This window comes from Triticum urartu, chromosome 7A (assembly GCF_056163025.1).
Source record: "Triticum urartu cultivar PI428250 chromosome 7A, HENAU_Tu73, whole genome shotgun sequence".
NCBI lineage: Eukaryota > Viridiplantae > Streptophyta > Magnoliopsida > Poales > Poaceae > Triticum > Triticum urartu.
This window is the reverse complement of record NC_141879.1, coordinates 748721093-748737883: the sequence shown is the minus strand read 5'-3', so window position 1 is coordinate 748737883 and position 16791 is coordinate 748721093. Positions and strand designations below refer to the sequence as shown.

Genomic DNA, 16791 nt, shown 5'->3' with positions numbered 1-16791 from the left:
CAAAATTTAACATGACACTCATGTTGTTCTATGTTGACACCAGGAAAAAAATTGAAATGAAGAATAGGCGACGAATATCGTTTTGTCCACAAAGGTGACAGGTTTCCCTAACGAAACCATGAGGCTTTCTTGTGAGAAGCTCTGGTCTGTGAGAAGCTTATACCACAACCTGCCCCAAATGGTACAATATTTTTTACCCCGGCATATTGATGCCATTCCATGATAGAATGCCAAGGTTCATGAATTTTAGATGGGTTTTGGATTTACTAGAATTACACAAGCAAGTACCTCAACATTTTCCAGAGAGCCACAGTGCCGTGGTGTTCGAAATTCATGCCCATTTCTTGCATGGGACATAAGCATAAACCCATGGACACATATATGATTTTACAACCCATGTTGGTGCACCGGACCTTGTGCATGTGCTTTAATTTTGAATTGTGCACCTGAAATGGCTAGAAAACCAATTTAATGTATAAAATTTCCAAACGAACCCTGAATAATTCCAAATTTTTTTACGACACACATATAGTTGCATGTTCACTGCAGATAAAAGGTCTAGCAATTCAAACACCGTCCATTGCCGCTGTGACCCCATTATGTAATACAAATCAAGACGAAAAATCTAATAGATCTCACACAGTTTATTATCACCAACCGTGTGAGATGCAGCATAAAATATCTTGGAGCACCGTCGGATTATAGTACGCATACGGCTTACGCGAGAAGGTGCGGCTGCTATAGTCCACAACCCACTCTGAATAAGGGACCGTGTCTGATGACAGTTTGCGTGCTAGTTTTTTCACTGAAGCGATTCCAAATTTTTGGCTTCCATGGAAATATCTACGTCCCCGCCCCTTCCCCTTACCAAAAGCCACATTTCCCCTGTTTCCGCCTTTCTTTTTAAGTTGAAACCTTCACTCCTTGCTTGCAACGCCGCCTCCTCGCCGGCGACCCTCCTTCACGCTGCTCGGCCTCGCCTATCCAGGCAGGTAATCCACACCCGACCCCCATCCTCCTCCTCCTTCCACATCCCACATGCCCCGACCACCGGTGCGAGTGCGACACCTTCCACCCAAATCACCGACCCCTCCACCAAATAAGCGCCGCCCTAAGCTATGGTGCACGCAGTATAGCCAGGATCTCAAGGAGCATTTGGCAGCGGAGAAGCAAGTCACGGCCGCACGTGCAGATGAGGTTGCGATGGCTGCCATTCATGCTAACCCCCAGATCTTGGAGGAGCACCTCACTGTCGAGGCCACCGTGGACGCCTCGCGCGCCGACACCGCGACACAGTTGGCTGCTTCAAACGATAGTTCGTGGCGTTTTCTCGAGGCCACCGTCGGTGCCTTTGACGAAGACTACAAGGTATTTTCTCAGCGTACACGTGCTTACCTCATCTCGAGAGCCAGCAGGTTGGTGCCCGGAGCGGCTCAGGCAACTCACCACTACGACGAGGGCACCCACGAAACAGAGGCCTCGCCCTCTTCCATGTCCAAGGAGCCAATCGTCATCGATATCTCTGAAAATGAGGGGTAGCTTGTCTTATTACCTCACTATAAGGACCCATGTTCAGTTTGCTAGCTACTGCCTTTCCTTAACAAATTCTAGTGAATTATGCTATCTACTTTTACCATGCAATCTTCTGGTCTAGAGTATATGTTCTATATGTCGTGCAATATGGTGTTCAGTTAACTGTTTGGTTCAATTCTGCAAATGTGATGTTCAATTCTTGAGGGTGCAATTTTCCAAGTTGTCAAGCATGCTTGGTTTGGTTAACTGTCCGATCTTCTATTAGGAGTATGTTATATTGCGCAATGTGGTGCTCAGTTAACATTTAGTTCATTTGTTGTGGTGTTTACTTAAGTGGATGGTTCAATTCTGCAACGCGATGTTCAATTGTTGTGCCTGCATTCTGTTTTTGTATACCATGTGAGAAATAAATCGAATTTGGCTGTACTGAATACATGAGAAACAAATACAATTGCTATATTTCCAAGTTGTTAAGCATGCTTGGTTTGGTTAACTGTCTGATCTTCTATTAGGAGTATGTTATATTGTGCAATGTGGTGCTCAGTTAATGTTTGGTTCATTTGTTGCGGTGTTTAGTTAAATACACGTGCATGGTCCGTTGTCTAATAGCACATTATTGTGCAATTGCAGGAACCATTCTAATATTTAGGTTTTTAACAATTTGGTCTTGCACATGTAGGTCATACTGTCAGAGGTTTTGACCCACTGTTCGACCCTTTTGCATATGTGGAAATGAGTTGCCCATGAATATCAATCAAGTCAAGAAACTCAGAAAGATTGTTAGGATAATGAAATTAGCAACAAAAAACAACAAGATCTTTGTCTGCGCAATGAAGAAGACATCAGTTCACTACAAGATAGTACTAACTATTATACCTTGCCTTTTTTTATTCCTTTGCCTCGTTTCTAATATAGAGAAGATATTTATGCACATCCTTGTTTTCAGGCCTTTCCAAAGGAGTTCACTAATGATTACCTCTCAAACCACCTCTATGGTCAGGAGGCGAGAAAGGTTTTCATACAACACCCACGGTTCAATATTGAAATGTTTCTGAAGAGGACAAAAGACGGACGGTCAATCATCCACGGGCACTGGCATAAAGATGCAAAGACCTTCAACATGAATGAAGGATCAATATTCGCCTTCCGCTTCAGCAGTTTTCCAGATGAGATGCATCTGTCTATATACCGTCTATGATGCTAATTTCGAAAGGTTCTACATGTTTCATGTGAAACTTGGTGCTGGTGCAGTTGTGTAATGGGGTAGCTGAGTGCTGAAGCTATATCATGTTGTACTCTGATGTATTTCAATTATGAAATTCGGCTTCCTTAATATGAAAATGAAATATATTATGTGCTTAATATGAATGTCAATCAGATTAATAAATGGAATATTAAAAATAGAGCAATTAACCTCTAACTGGGTTTTGCTATTGCAAACGGTTATTGAAAAAATATCGTGGGCGTTGACCTCAGGCAACGCACATAATTTCTAAGAATAAACCGCGTTGGATCAATGAACAATCACACATGACTTTCTCTTGAAAACTGTTTGCGTTAGGCCAATTTATCTACAAGATGTACCATGTTAGCACAAAACTACGGACTAGCTAGTTCTCCGAGGTTCAACCAGGCAGAGGGAAAAATGGCCTAAACTATGGCCAATGCAAGCTAGCTATACTAGGAGAGGAGGACACGAACTCAAAGCTTCACATACACAGGCGCTCTAGTAAGAGTGGAGCTCACTTCTACTGCCTTGTACTGAAGCTGAAAATGAATTGAGTTGATTTACATATGAGGGACATGGGGTCCTTTTAAAGGACTTGGGAATGGCACTTGCGTGACAAGCACCAGGTAAGTGCACAGCACCTTCCTATCTACACTAGGAAACTACCACGTACTTGCAGGTACTGCTCCAGTCTATTTCTAGTCAAGTTCCTTGCAACTACTAGGAAATTACTAGGAAACTACTTGGTCCTTGCACGCCGAGGAAGCTATTTCTGTTGGTGCCGCATGCATGCAACCGAAGACTTGGTTGACTCAACAATCTACCCCTCAACCTTGTCGAAGATGTGTGATGTCCATGAGCCCAACTTTGTCGCGCAATTCCTGGAACAGGACGCGGCCAAGTGACTTGGTTAGGATGTCCGCCTTCTGCTCACCAGTCCTGGTGAACTCCACGATCACCGTACCTTTCTCGACGCGGTCATGTATGAAGTGATAGCGGACATTGATGTGTTTGTTGCTATCTTTCACAAGGATGCACAACTCATGACACCTGTGGTACATCTACACCTGTTGTTCATCTGCCATGCTCTTCACAGGATATTGCATCAAAGTAATAGGCATATAACAACTAGATTTATGTCCGCACATATATATTTTCTTCACAGGATATTGCTCGTCCCCTTAGGTGAGGGTTTCATTCATGATTCATGTGGTTTATCCACTTTTCAGTGAAAGATGATATGTATTTCTTTCATTGGTCTTACCGACCCATTATTTACCTATCATGACCTACCACATCCAACTGAGACCTTCCCAAAAGTGTCTCATGAAGGCGAAGCACAAGAATATTGTATGATTTCTTGGATATTGTTCTGACACAAGAGGACATATGAGAAGCTACGGAAATGTTTTATGGCAGATGAACAACAAAGAATGCTCTGCTTTGAATATCTGCCTAAAGGAAGTCAGGATGGTCATATAACAGCTAGGTTTATGTTTCCACTTATATTTTCTTCACAGGATATTGCTTCAAAGTAATAGGTATTCTCTAACCTTTGTGACCACATACAAAAGCTCTTCATGGGACAAAATAGGTGCCTTATAGTACATAAAATACAGTTCAGCTCCAATTCCACCATGAGGCAGGCAATCAGCAGCAGTAAAATTAACAGCCTCGGCACAATTTAAATCTGAACTGACTGATACTTCTCAAATCTGAAAAAACATCTTACCTAAAAGAAAAATCACTATGGAGTAATCACAAATTTCCCAGGCTCCTTGTGAAAGATAGCAACAAACAATTTATCTGCTAGATGTAGGGGCCATACTCCGCCACTTGCACACCACTCGGTGGAGCATGGTTCACTTGGTCGGTGCAACTGGACCATAGGTTGCGTTGATCATGGATGGTGCTCCAACGATGCCCAAGCGAACCTTGTCTACGGTTTTATCGCACGTCCACGGAGGAGTTGTAGAAGTCGGTGATCCTCTCCCAAAACATGGTCTTGATTTGATCCGTTCCAATTGTTGCATCCATGGAGATGGCACACCAAGCATCGCAAAGTGCAAGGTCCTCCTTTTGGTTATAGTTTTGGGTGCAAGTCCTTGCGGCCTTGATGCTTGATTCGATCACCTCTGCCACCTCCTCCTTGTCCTAGTCCTTGGCTACCACCTCCTCGGCCTCCTCCTTGTCTTGGGTGGCCGAATGATCGAAAAACGAGTCACCATAGTTGAGATCATTAAGGACAACGGTGGCTGAGGACTCCAACGATGCGAGGAATTCGACCGTGGTCATCTCCGCTCTACAATGTCAAAGCAAGCACTATAAAACCTCACTACCGATCACAAACAATCACTATCGAATTCCAACAGGACACGAGTTTTTAATCTTGTTGGCATTTCGTCAAGCACTTGGTGGCTGCATTTTTTGTTGCCGGCCGCGGAGGCCGCATTTTTTGTTGCCGGTCGCGGCCGCCGCTCGCCCCGGAGCAGTCATCGTAGGGGCAATCGTACTTGCCGCATGAGGCGTAGGCCATGCAAGAGCCGGCGCCGGGTCTTCTTCGTCTTCTTCTTGGTGGCCGCCTCAGCGAGCGCTGACGCCGTCGGCGGCGGCTTTCGAGACTGCTTGCCACTGGTAGGTGCGGTGGGAAGGAGGCCGGCCATTGCCGGAGACACGGTAGCCATGCCGGACACCACTGGCGTGGTTGAAGGCGGCGCTTGGACGTGGTAGTCAGCGCCGGCGGCGCATGGGTGGATTCCGGCAGCGATTCGCCAGTGTCGATTCCGACGTCTTTGTCATCCCCAAGCTTTTTTTGCCAATGGCGGCAGCGTGTGGGTGGATTTCGGCGGCGATTCGCCGGTGTCGGCGCCGGCGGGGTGAGCGAGGGTGTTGGCTATCCATTCCGGCCGGCTCGAAGGTCAACGGTGGCGGTGGCGGGGACAGGAGGCAGTGCGGCGCGGGAAGGAGAGAGCCAGTTTTACTCGATTGCACAAAGTTGGAGTAAATTTATGGAAACTTTTGGGGAAATAGGGAGTTGGAGTAAAAATCTACTCCTTAACTGTTTCAGGAGATCGGCTAGGTCCGCCATAAGGGAGAAAACCCAAAATTTTACTCTCTTATGGCCTTTTAGGGGATGGTTCGGAATGCCCTAAGGGCATCTCCAAAAGGGACCTGTAAAACTCCGATATATGTTATCCAAACCATGTATGTTCACTTTTGCAATTCAATGAAGACCCTTATCAGTTCGCGGAGCAGTATGGACGTCCAAATTCCAGTATTCACAAGACAAACCAGGGGCAATATGTCGTGCAACCCAGCAAGAACACACCACGTGCCCTCCCCCCGCGGAGCTCGCAACAGTCCTGCCTCTCCTTGCGCTCGCAAGCCGCCGGCTGAGCTCGTGAAGACCGTCACTGCCTCACAGAAGAAAAAACCATGGTCGTCCGAGTACACGCACTGCCTGTGGTGATGACGTGGTCGATGCAGAGGCAGGTGTCGTCGACGAGTGGGACGAGCGTGTTGTAGCGGCGCGAGACGGCGGAGCAGCGGCCGAGTGAGCAAGCATCGGCGAGCTTGTTGAAGATGAGGAGCACGAGCGAGTCCGGCACGCTGTCGAAGTGGTCCTCCCCTTGAAGTTGTGCCAGTGAGGAGGAACCTCCGGTGTGTGGAGAAGAAGGCGTTGGTGTGTACGTCGCGGCCGCATCGCGCTCATAGCATGGCCTCGTTGGTGCAGCAGACCACGCGCACCTCGGCCGCGTCCGACGAGCCCGTGGCGGCGCTGGCGCTCCCATAGTCACGTCCATCGCGCCTGTGGCCGCGTCCGGCGCGCCCGTGGCTAGCTTCGGCCGTAGCCACGCCGGAGATGCACGCACTGACATCGCATGTCACGTGTTCGATCGAATGCCCAGGCGGACAAATACGGAAATTCTCAGTTTAGCATTGGATGGCATGCTCCGGCCTCCGGTATCTTGTCCGTGGACACAGGCCGAACGCAAAAAGGGACATTTGGTGGAGAGTAATAGTGACTTGCGTTGGAGATGCCCTAACTGAACTATAATTCCACTTCTTATCTTTCAACTAGCATAAATGTCCGTGCGTTGCAACCGGAGCAGTTACCAGTTCCTATGAATCAAAGAATGGTCACCTATGACAAAAAAGATGAATTATTTGAGAATTGCAGTGTGAGCTCTGGACATTGGGGTATTGTATCAAGTAAATTAACTTGAGTGGGTAACATTAACTTTAGATTATTAATTATGCCAATGAGCCGGCAAATTGATTTTTAAGGAAAAAACATTGAGATGACATGAGATGGGGGGAAATGTACTACACACTCGACCCAACCGGATGTAGCTGAGTTTGTCGTATCACCCTCCCCTCCATCCTCGCATCCGATGACTTCAATGCAAGGTTGTGAATACCACCGGCTTACAAACCACGTAAGGATGACCTGAAGACACCAGCCTTGCCATTACCATTGACAACTCACTCAAGGGCTAGCCACGTGCTAGTGCTCTAAATCTTCTACTGGAAGCTTCCATGTCCACAATTTTTTATGCTCACACAGCCACAGGCGTCTGACTCTGTCGCTAGGGCTGCTTTGTTATGGGCAAATACTTAGATATGTAATTATTTTAACTACAACATTGAAGTAAAAGTAGCAAATACCACATTTTCTTGAAAAACTAATTATGCATAATAGCACAAACTTTCTGTATAATAACACAATGTCCAAAAAACAAATAGCCGCTTCTTTTATATACACACACAGAAAATAGAGAATGCACATGGGTGCTTTTAAATTTGCAATAAACAAATGCTTATTATGGCAGAGCCGATGTGTGGACATACGATCATCCTATGCAACTAATTGCGTAGCCAAAAATGAAACATTGCACAGAACTCATGAAAATCTCACATAAAAATTATTAAAATGTGAGGTACTTTTTAATGAACTGAGAGGGAACATCATGATGCGCTGTTTTCTAATTAGAAACTTTTACGTAGGAAACATACCCATGCACTGCAACTGGAGAAGTTAAAAAAACAGCACATGACACTAACCAAATAAACACAGACGACTTCACGTCCTCAATTTCACATGGCACCCCACGTGTTATGTTGCTTTTTCACCCTTTCATCTCTCTAGATAGGCCAGTCGGACATGATATTTTTATGCCAAGACAATCTCCATGTGTTTGTGGGTGTGCGATGTAGTTGCAATGGATGATAGCAAGAGCTAAAATAATGATAAAAATGTGTTTTTATAATATTCTTCTCACTAAAATCTTATGAAAACAAATAAATAATTGATTAGTTGCAAATTACAGTTTGCTTTGAAAATAAAGAAGCAACTAAATATGAATAATCATGTTTACCTAAAAAATTAGGTAAACGCTAGTGCTCGGATTTACCTAAATGTCTTCCTCAAGTATACCGCCCTCTGGCAAAAACACTGACCAGAACGGTGAGGAGTAACTATGACAGCACATGAATGAGCATATGCATCATACAAATGGATCAACTGGATGAAGCACAGAGCCATGGAGTTGCGTGAATAAACATGCATATACACGTCCGACCACTGATGCTATCCAAATAAGTCAAAGCAGCAGTTAAGCATCAGTATGTGTGCAGCTGACGAACTCCCTAATACAATGTTGCTGATTCAACAAATAACAGTTCAAAGACAATGCTAATATCCTTCAGTATATGTACATCACAAAATACAGAATGTCCAATCACTACTAATATATCTCATTACAATCATCTTACAGGGGAGCCCACCGTTGCGGAAAAAAAAACACAGAAGAAAGAAAGAGGAATGGACAGAGAAGAAATTACGGCTATATTTTTGCTAGAAGATAACCTGGCCTATATGAGTATACTTTTGCTATATTTTTACCCAAGATGATTGTCTCTAATTATCTAGTCTATCATGCTTGGAGTCAAAATTAAACAAACTCGCATCTTGATCTGCCTACACTTTATACTTACAGCACCGACCTTACACTGCACGTTATCTACCGTGCAAAGTGAAAGACTTGCAGTTCTTATTTGAGAACCAAAGAGAGATGCATGCATATCATGGTATTGAAAGATGATAGAGTTGCAATATGTAAGATATCACAAACCTTGCAAGGTGGAAAATCGTACCTCAAAATTCAAATCAATTTGGTGAGTGAATGAATGAATGTGCATAAACCATCTGAATCTGCTGCTGTTGATGCGGGTCGGGCTCACAGCCGTAGAAGCTGCAGCCCCTGCTGGACGGAACGACAGCCCCTTCCCCTCTGCACCCATTGCACAGATCACAATCACACCATGCAGTAGATGTGTGATTGCAGAGGGGTCATGGGCGTAGATGAGGTCGGGCCTTAGGCATCTGAATTCTGGAACAAAAACGACCCAGCCAGCAGAAGAAAGATTTAATTTGCATGTGGAGGTGCACGTGGACAGCAGAGGTGTCATGGACGTAGATGTGCCATTGCAATTCCGCGTCGTGCCATGCCACCTGATAATCGAAGAGGAGGAATGCTCTGCTCAGTCCTGAAAAAATCAGTGAGATCTACTTGGCCTTCACCGCCGCAAGTCTCTCAAAGTTATCCTTGAAGTACGCCTCACTCCAAACTCTCACTTTCTCATAGCTGGTCCTGGCGCTGTCACCACCATACTTGCTCACGCCGAGGTCCAAGTACTTTAGTTCACGTACGTGTCCCTCGGGCTCTTGGACATACGGCTCCATCTCCCAATGCAGCCCCCTGATCCAACACATATGCTGCTCCGACGCCTCCGTCATGTTGTACCACCAGAAGTTCAGAACTCGTAGTACTGCAGGCTGTAGAGCATGCGTCGGTGCGGGAACGGCCTCGTCGACGGTGCGATGCGGCCTACCCTGCCGCCGAAGGGGTCGAGGATGAGAAGCCCATCCCCATCCTCCATGAACCAGTTCCACGTGCTCTCCCACACGTCCCTCGGGATGGTCTCGTCCATGAAGTCCGACTTGCCCTTGAAGTACCTGTCGGGCTTGGTGCCCCTGTCAAGGAGCAGCTCCATCGGCTTCCCTGTGTAGTAGAACGCGAAGAAGAGGAAGGACTCGATCTAGCTCACCTCAATGCTTTCCTGTCGCGTCACGCCCAGCTCCTGGAGCATCTTGGTCATTGTCGCGACGACGCCTGCGCACCTGCCGAGGTACAGGGACTCTAACTGCGTGTCTTGGTTCTGCACGACGACCCGGAGGATGATGTCGCGAGGCAGAGCCGGCGCTACATGTTGCCACTCGGTGATGAGATCGCTCGCGGATTCGTTTCTTGGCCGATGGATGATGAACATGGTAATGCTCGCGGACACGCACACGAGCTGGAACTTCCAGGACACCACGATGCCGAAGCTCCCACCCCTGCCGCCTGGGATGACCCAGAAGTGTCCTCCCCCATAGCGGCCCTGTCCAGGAGCCTCCCCGTGGCATCCATCATGAAGGCATCGATGACGTGATCCATGACAAGGCCGTGCTTCCGCAGTATCAGGCCGAAGCCGCCGCCGCCGAGGTGCCCGCCTACGTCGATCGTCATGGAAAGCCATGCGTCATCCCAGGGAAGTGGTCAAACTCGTCGGCGGTGAACCTTGGGTAGGCTGGCTCGTCCTCTGCCAGTAACGTGGAACTTACGCTCGCCCTCCAATGGCTGCACCTTGCTGACCTCATGTTCTTCAATTCGAGAAGAAATCTGGCAAGGGGATTTGGGAGGAGAAAATCAAGGGGATTAGCTTTACGGTGTTGGTTACGTGATGGACGAGCAGACGGAACCAGCGATGCGACCTGGAAACACCTCATGACCCGGTGTTTATTTCGAAAAATCTCAACCGTCAATCTTCATGGTTAAAACAAAATCAACGGATATAAACGGGATGACGTATAAAGAACTATGAAAACTTCCGCCCTTTAATATTAGGTATAGATATAGATATAGATATAGATTTGGTAACGGACCGAACTACATAGATGATTTTGTTTGTATATCTTGTGAGAAAATTATGTTATTCGTAGTGACAACTTTTCATGTCCTTCAAAAAAACAATGTACTAGTTTTCTTCACGTCCAAAGAAAAAGAAAAAGAAAAAAGAAACGGGGCGTTGCGAGAATCGAACTCGCGACCTCTCGCACCCAAAGCGAGAATCATACCACTAGACCAAACGCCCTATTATTGGTGATTATCATTACAAGCCATACTAATCACGTGATTAAGCTCCAAAAGAGTCGACACACCCTTTATTCCCTGGATTGGTCAAGCGAGGCCGGTGAACAGAACTACAGAAGAGTAGATGGACTTCCAATGCCGGCGCCGGCAGCGATATCGCCATCTCAAGAGGCCTCCACCACCCGACGGCTCCTACTCCCTCGCGCCGCAAGCCTGCAACCATCACGGCGGCTACTGCTCGGAGACTGGATTTTCTACTCCAGGATGCACCTATACCCGCATGAACAGTACACTTAAAAAGGTACAAAACAAAATTTAAAAAATCTGAAATTTTGGGACAACAAACTAGATCAAAAGTTTTAGTTGCTTGCAAAATTTCGTAACCAAATAACATTCGGGGAGCCCTCGGCAAAAAGAAAAAATCTGTGTTCAAAGTTTTGTTCACTTTTGAGGAGTGATTTTGTTTTTTTTCTGAGGGCTTCTCAAATGTTATTTGGTCACGAAATTTTGCAAAAAGCTAAATCTATTGATCTAGTTTGATGTCAAAAAAATTCAGTTTTTTCTTTCTTGTTTAATATTTTATTTCATGTGTACTGTTGATGCGGGTGCACCTGCACCCGGGAGCAGCCAGTGGCCCCTCCGCCGCCGACCACGGTACGTACGCTCCTTGGATGTTCTTGACCAGGATCACGCAGATTTGAGTCCCTTTGGTAGGTGTCGGCAATATCGATGCTGCCTGCTTGATCAGTTATAGTCTCTGGTATGTGGCTATGTGCCACCAGCTAGCCAGTGCTGGTACATGCTGGCCGATAGACAGGAATAGGAATAGCTTACTGCCAAATCGACCAGCTTAATTGTGCACAACTTTCTTCATCTTGTTCAGCAACACCGAGATTTCACTCATATAAATCTGAAAGAAAACATACACTAACTTGTGCAGGTGTGCTCCAGTTGATCTGGCCATCCAGCAATTAGCAGTGGCATACCGCTTTTCCTCTAAATAAGTAAATACAGCGCACTTGTGTGTGGCGAGAGATCAAATTTCACTGCATCCTGCTCCACAATCTACACTCCCTCTGTAATGAAATGAAATGAAAGAGCGTTTAGATCACTATTTTAGTAATCTAAACACTCTTATAGTTCTTTACGGAGGGAGTAACAAGCATAACGCTCCTGATTCTGTCTTCTGCTTGTAGTTTGTCACAGTGAGCTAGTAATAAGCTTCTCCACATGATAAAGAACTAGCGCATTTTTGGTGGTCGTGCAGTTTCACTGCATTGTATCTAAACAGGCCTGCGTTGGGGGTTACGCAGCAATTGTAGTTGTATGTTGTTGGCAATAAGGGTGCGCATGTGCGCACGTTGGCGAGCTGGGCGAGGCGTTGGGAGCGGATCCGTTGCAGGCTCGGAGCGATCCCCGTGCATGCGTGCGCGTCGTGGGCACGTCCACAGTGGGCCGGATCAGCCGCTCGACTGGGTGGGGAGTGTGGGTCGTGCCCACCGCTGGCCCAGGCTATAAAGCCTCTGGCGGGGCTCGTTGTAATCGTGTGGTGTTGAGTGTGAGCTCAAGAAAATTTTCCGTTCGTGCGCCGGAAACTCACTGTGTCCTCTGTTCGATCTTCTTCGTCCTTTCCTCGGTGCGAGCCACGGTGAGAGAGAGGTGCAGAGAGAGTGGGCGAGACACGGTGAGCTAGGGTTTGAGGTCTCGGCACCAACATATGTAAGTATTAGTGCCGAAGAAGCACGGCGCACGCCGCGCCCGTGACCGATTTCGTCTGTATTTTATGAAAATAAGCAAGAAAACAACATGTATCATGCCAGAAAATAAATAAAAAAGAAGAATATTAATTCTAGCTTTACCCATGATCTACCTAGGTACGTAACAAACATTAAATTATTTAAGGAATTAAGTAAACCGTCTGGTCTATTAATATTTTTTCATAAGAACGTATTTTCTCTTTTGTAGGTAAAAAAAATGATGGGACCGGTAGTAATATGTAGTTGAATTCATACTCAACTAGTGTTGATCAGTAGTGAGATCGAATGGGATTGCTACCAATGTGTAGACCCTATAGTAGGGAAATATTTCTTGTCCTGTTTGTGCATCTTTTTCACCTACATTTCATATCTAGTTCCTAGTTGGCATTCTTTCATTCTCTCTCAAATATGGATATACTTAATTAAATTCAAATTTCAAAATTTATAAGTAGTTTAAACCCCAAATTTGTCGTGGTGTAAAAATGGATAGTAATTGGCGGAAAGCTTATTTTAACGCATTATCTATGAATATCTAGCCTGATAATAGGATGTTCAACCCAGTGTGCTTTTCAAATCGTGATATATGATAAGTGGTATATCCATACTTCGGGAAATTTTGGCAGCTAAGGAACAATTGGTTCTACAATAGTTTTTTGAGCAAACACTACCCTCCATGGATGATCTATTGTCTTGTATTTTTTTTCTTTTTCCTTGAATCGGTCAAAGAAATAGAATTGGGAGTGGAGTGGAGTGAAGAGGTTGGTCGAGTGACCGTTTTTAGTTTAATGTTGCCCCTTGTCGTTGGTTGCTTATAGACTGTCGTGATGGGGCGCGTCGTAGAGGTGGCTTCAATAATCGCATTGTGGTTAAAGTCTTGATCTGGTTGGCCACAGGGAAGGAGAAGGCGAGGTAGACGACAACAACAACACCGGTTATTCTCCTTGCGTAGGTGAACGCATCGAGGGAGAATGAGTCTTAGTTATTTGGGGGATTTTTTTCCTGACATTTATTTTGGATTACTGTTCACTTGAATGCATGATGCTGATTTATTGATTTTATTGTCCCGGTTTATTTGGGTGTATTGCGCTAGATTACAATTCGTGTATTGTTTTGGTTTATGGTTTGGATGGGCTAATGTTTCTGGTGTACTCAGCTGTTGTTCCGTTCCACTGGTTTTACTGTTCTGGGTCGAGGAAGGAGGAGTCTCAAAATAAAATTAGGTTTATTTTTTTATTTTTTGGTTTTCCTTTTGGATTACTGTTCACATGAATGCATAGTGCTGGTTTACAGTTTTTATTGTCCCGGTTTATTCGCGTGTATTGCTCTGGATTACAATTCCATTATTGTTTCGGTTAAAAATATGTTGGAACCCTTTAAACAATAAAAATAAAAAATAGAATCTCATAACGCCACCCATTATTATATGAAACTCATGTTAAATTATAGTGTATGTGTGTGTCATGATGCATATTTTAATGCTTTAAATATTGTTGGGAAACATACACACTACAGGAATCAGCTAATTTGCCGTCTGTGAAACTCTTTGCCGTTAGCTTTTTGTCGGGGCTGACGGTAAAGTCCACTTCGCCATTTGTAAGAAAACACATACGACAAAGCGTGACTTGGAGTGTTGGGTTGAGACCAACCAATTGCGTGTAAATCACCATAAGGCTTTTAATAAAAAATCCCAAAAAAGGAAAACAAAAACAAAAACAAAACCTTGCCGGTTAACCCTTTACGTAATTCTCGGATCTAAGCAGCACAAAAATAAAATTAAAAAAGAAGACCAGGCCACTGCCGGCTTAGTATATGTGTATGTGTATATGTAATTTTTTTAACTGATATGTATATACTTTTCCCTGAAGCTACTGTTCAAAAGTATGTACTGTTCAGACTATTTATTGTTCATGCATGATTACTGTTTGAACTTGGTTACTGTTTTACGTATATGATTACTGTTCACGAGGAGGGATGACGTTCACTGGATGGGGACGTGGCACTGGGCTCAACAGTAAAATGTACAGTAGACAACAAAAAGTTTAAAAAAAAGGAGAAAAAGAGGAAGCTTCTCGCTTTAGTATTGTTATATGTAACACATATGAATCTCAAGTTTCTGCCGTCTGCTTCTAGTGTCACTGTGAACTAGCTAGTAGCCAAAATAAAATCACAGGGTAGTGAATTGGTGAACTATGAGGTGGCACATACTAATTCTAGTGCACTAAGCGTTAGATATTGCTGCTTGTCTTTTCTCTGGCTAGCTCCCCAGTTCGTTGCATCTACATATCTAGAATCCACAATTCTTGACTGTCCATTGGCTTGCCTTCGGATTCTTCTACAGTTTCACTGTCTGTGTCGCTACCGTTATGACTGCGGAGGATGTTGAATATCGTGACTATTAGGAAGTATAGGATTTATCCCTACCTTGTCTTTATACTCCAACCAAATCATGTACTTACTATATATACGCCCACGAGGCTCAAGCAATACAACAATGATTTCCATCAAACCCTTATCTCCCTTCTAACATGGTATCAACATAACCGATCCAAACCCTAGCCGCCGCCTGCCGCTTCCGCACCTGCGTGCCGCCCCCGGGGCGGTCGGCCTCCATGACCACCATCGGAGGCCGCGCCGTCCGTTCCTAGAGTTCGTCCACCGATCATGTTGACCGACTGCTCTAGAAAGTCTTTTTTTCACGATGCTTTGATCTGAATTTTTTTTTCTTTCGCCGTTTGTTTAATCGGCGTTTTCTTTTTTTGGTTTACCGATCGAGTATCGATTTGAGTGGTCCGCCGCAGTCCTTCGTCAACGACGCGTACTCCGCAGGTGTCTTCATCTTCTTCAAACGGCTAGTGCTAGCGCGGAGGCCACTCGCGTATGCTTGCGCTGACCCGAGGGTGCCTCGTCCTGTCCGCGTGCGTTGGCGGCAGCGCTGGCCCTTGTCCGGCGCCGCAGTGGCCCGACGCGGTACACTTGACGCTTGATTCGTACGTGGCATGCATGTGCATTGGTTCTCCCTGCATAAACGCGTGTGTACAGATTTGCATGGTTGCCCAACGTGTGTCTGATCTGATCAATGGGTCTGATTGACCGTACACGTGCAGCTCCGCAAATTCCTGTGAAGATCTCCGTCGAGTACCCGCATATCTCCGTCAATCGAGCAACGGGCTGCAGCTGCATCGTTTCTTTGGACCACACTGTCGCCGCTCCATGGTTCTTCCCGCCGCTATATCGCCCCGCGCGCTGTCGCTGTGTCGCCCCTTCGGACTGTAGTGATGCGGCCCGCAGTCACCGCCGTCCCAAGACCGTCCGCTCCAGGCCATCCACGTGAATGCACCGACCCTCGCGCTGCCGTTGCATTTCCCCGTCGCGCCGTAGCAAGCGTGGCACGCGGTCCTCGTCGCCGCCCCGTGGTTCACCCTGTGGTTGCACCGACTTGCGCGCTGCCGCTGCGTCGCCCCTTCGGGCTGTAGTGTCGCGGCTCGAGGTCCACCGCCGCCTCGAGGCCTATCCACTTTAGGTCGTCCCCCTGGATGCACCGGCCCTCGCGTTGCCGCTATGTCGCCCCGTCGGGCCGTATAGAGCGTGGCACACGGTCCCTTCCTCTGCGGCTCCGCCCTGAGGTCTTTCCCGTCGTCGCCCCGACCCGTGCGCTGCCGCTCCGTCGCCCCTTCAAGCCATAGCGTCGCGGCACGCGGTCCACTTCGCCGTCCACGCGCGTCGACTCCTGTGTGGTATGCGTCACGCCGTCGTCCTAGGCGCAGGAACGCCACCGTCTGCGCCAGTCTTCGTCACGTTGTCGGGTTCTTCTTCGCTTACTTCAAGCACCGACGCCGCGCTCCTAGCCGCCGCCTCCTCCTCCTCCTCAGGCCGCCGCCACCGCCGCTCTTTTTCCCGGTCCACGGCGACTGCCTCGGCACTGGCCATCCCGACTCGACATCGACCACGGCGTCCCTCGCACGGCTACCTCGACCACGGCTACACCATCCTACGTTCTCGGCTACTTCGACAAACAGCACAAAGGGCTATCGCCTTGCTTGAGCAACCTCGTCCGCTTTCACTCCGGCCACAACTTCCG

At 46.6% G+C, this 16791-nt stretch overlaps 1 non-coding gene and 1 pseudogene across 1 annotated transcript; both read right to left on the bottom strand.

The window, feature by feature from the left end:
• Window positions 1–9228: 9228 nt before the first annotated feature.
• On the bottom strand, window positions 9229–10332 carry LOC147962761 (berberine bridge enzyme-like 22 pseudogene; annotated as a pseudogene).
• A 553-nt stretch (window positions 10333–10885) lies between these two features.
• Window positions 10886–10957, bottom strand: TRNAP-UGG (transfer RNA proline (anticodon UGG)). The gene has a single exon. It is a non-coding gene; the product is annotated as a tRNA-Pro (tRNA).
• Between the last annotated feature and the right edge of the window lie 5834 nt (window positions 10958–16791).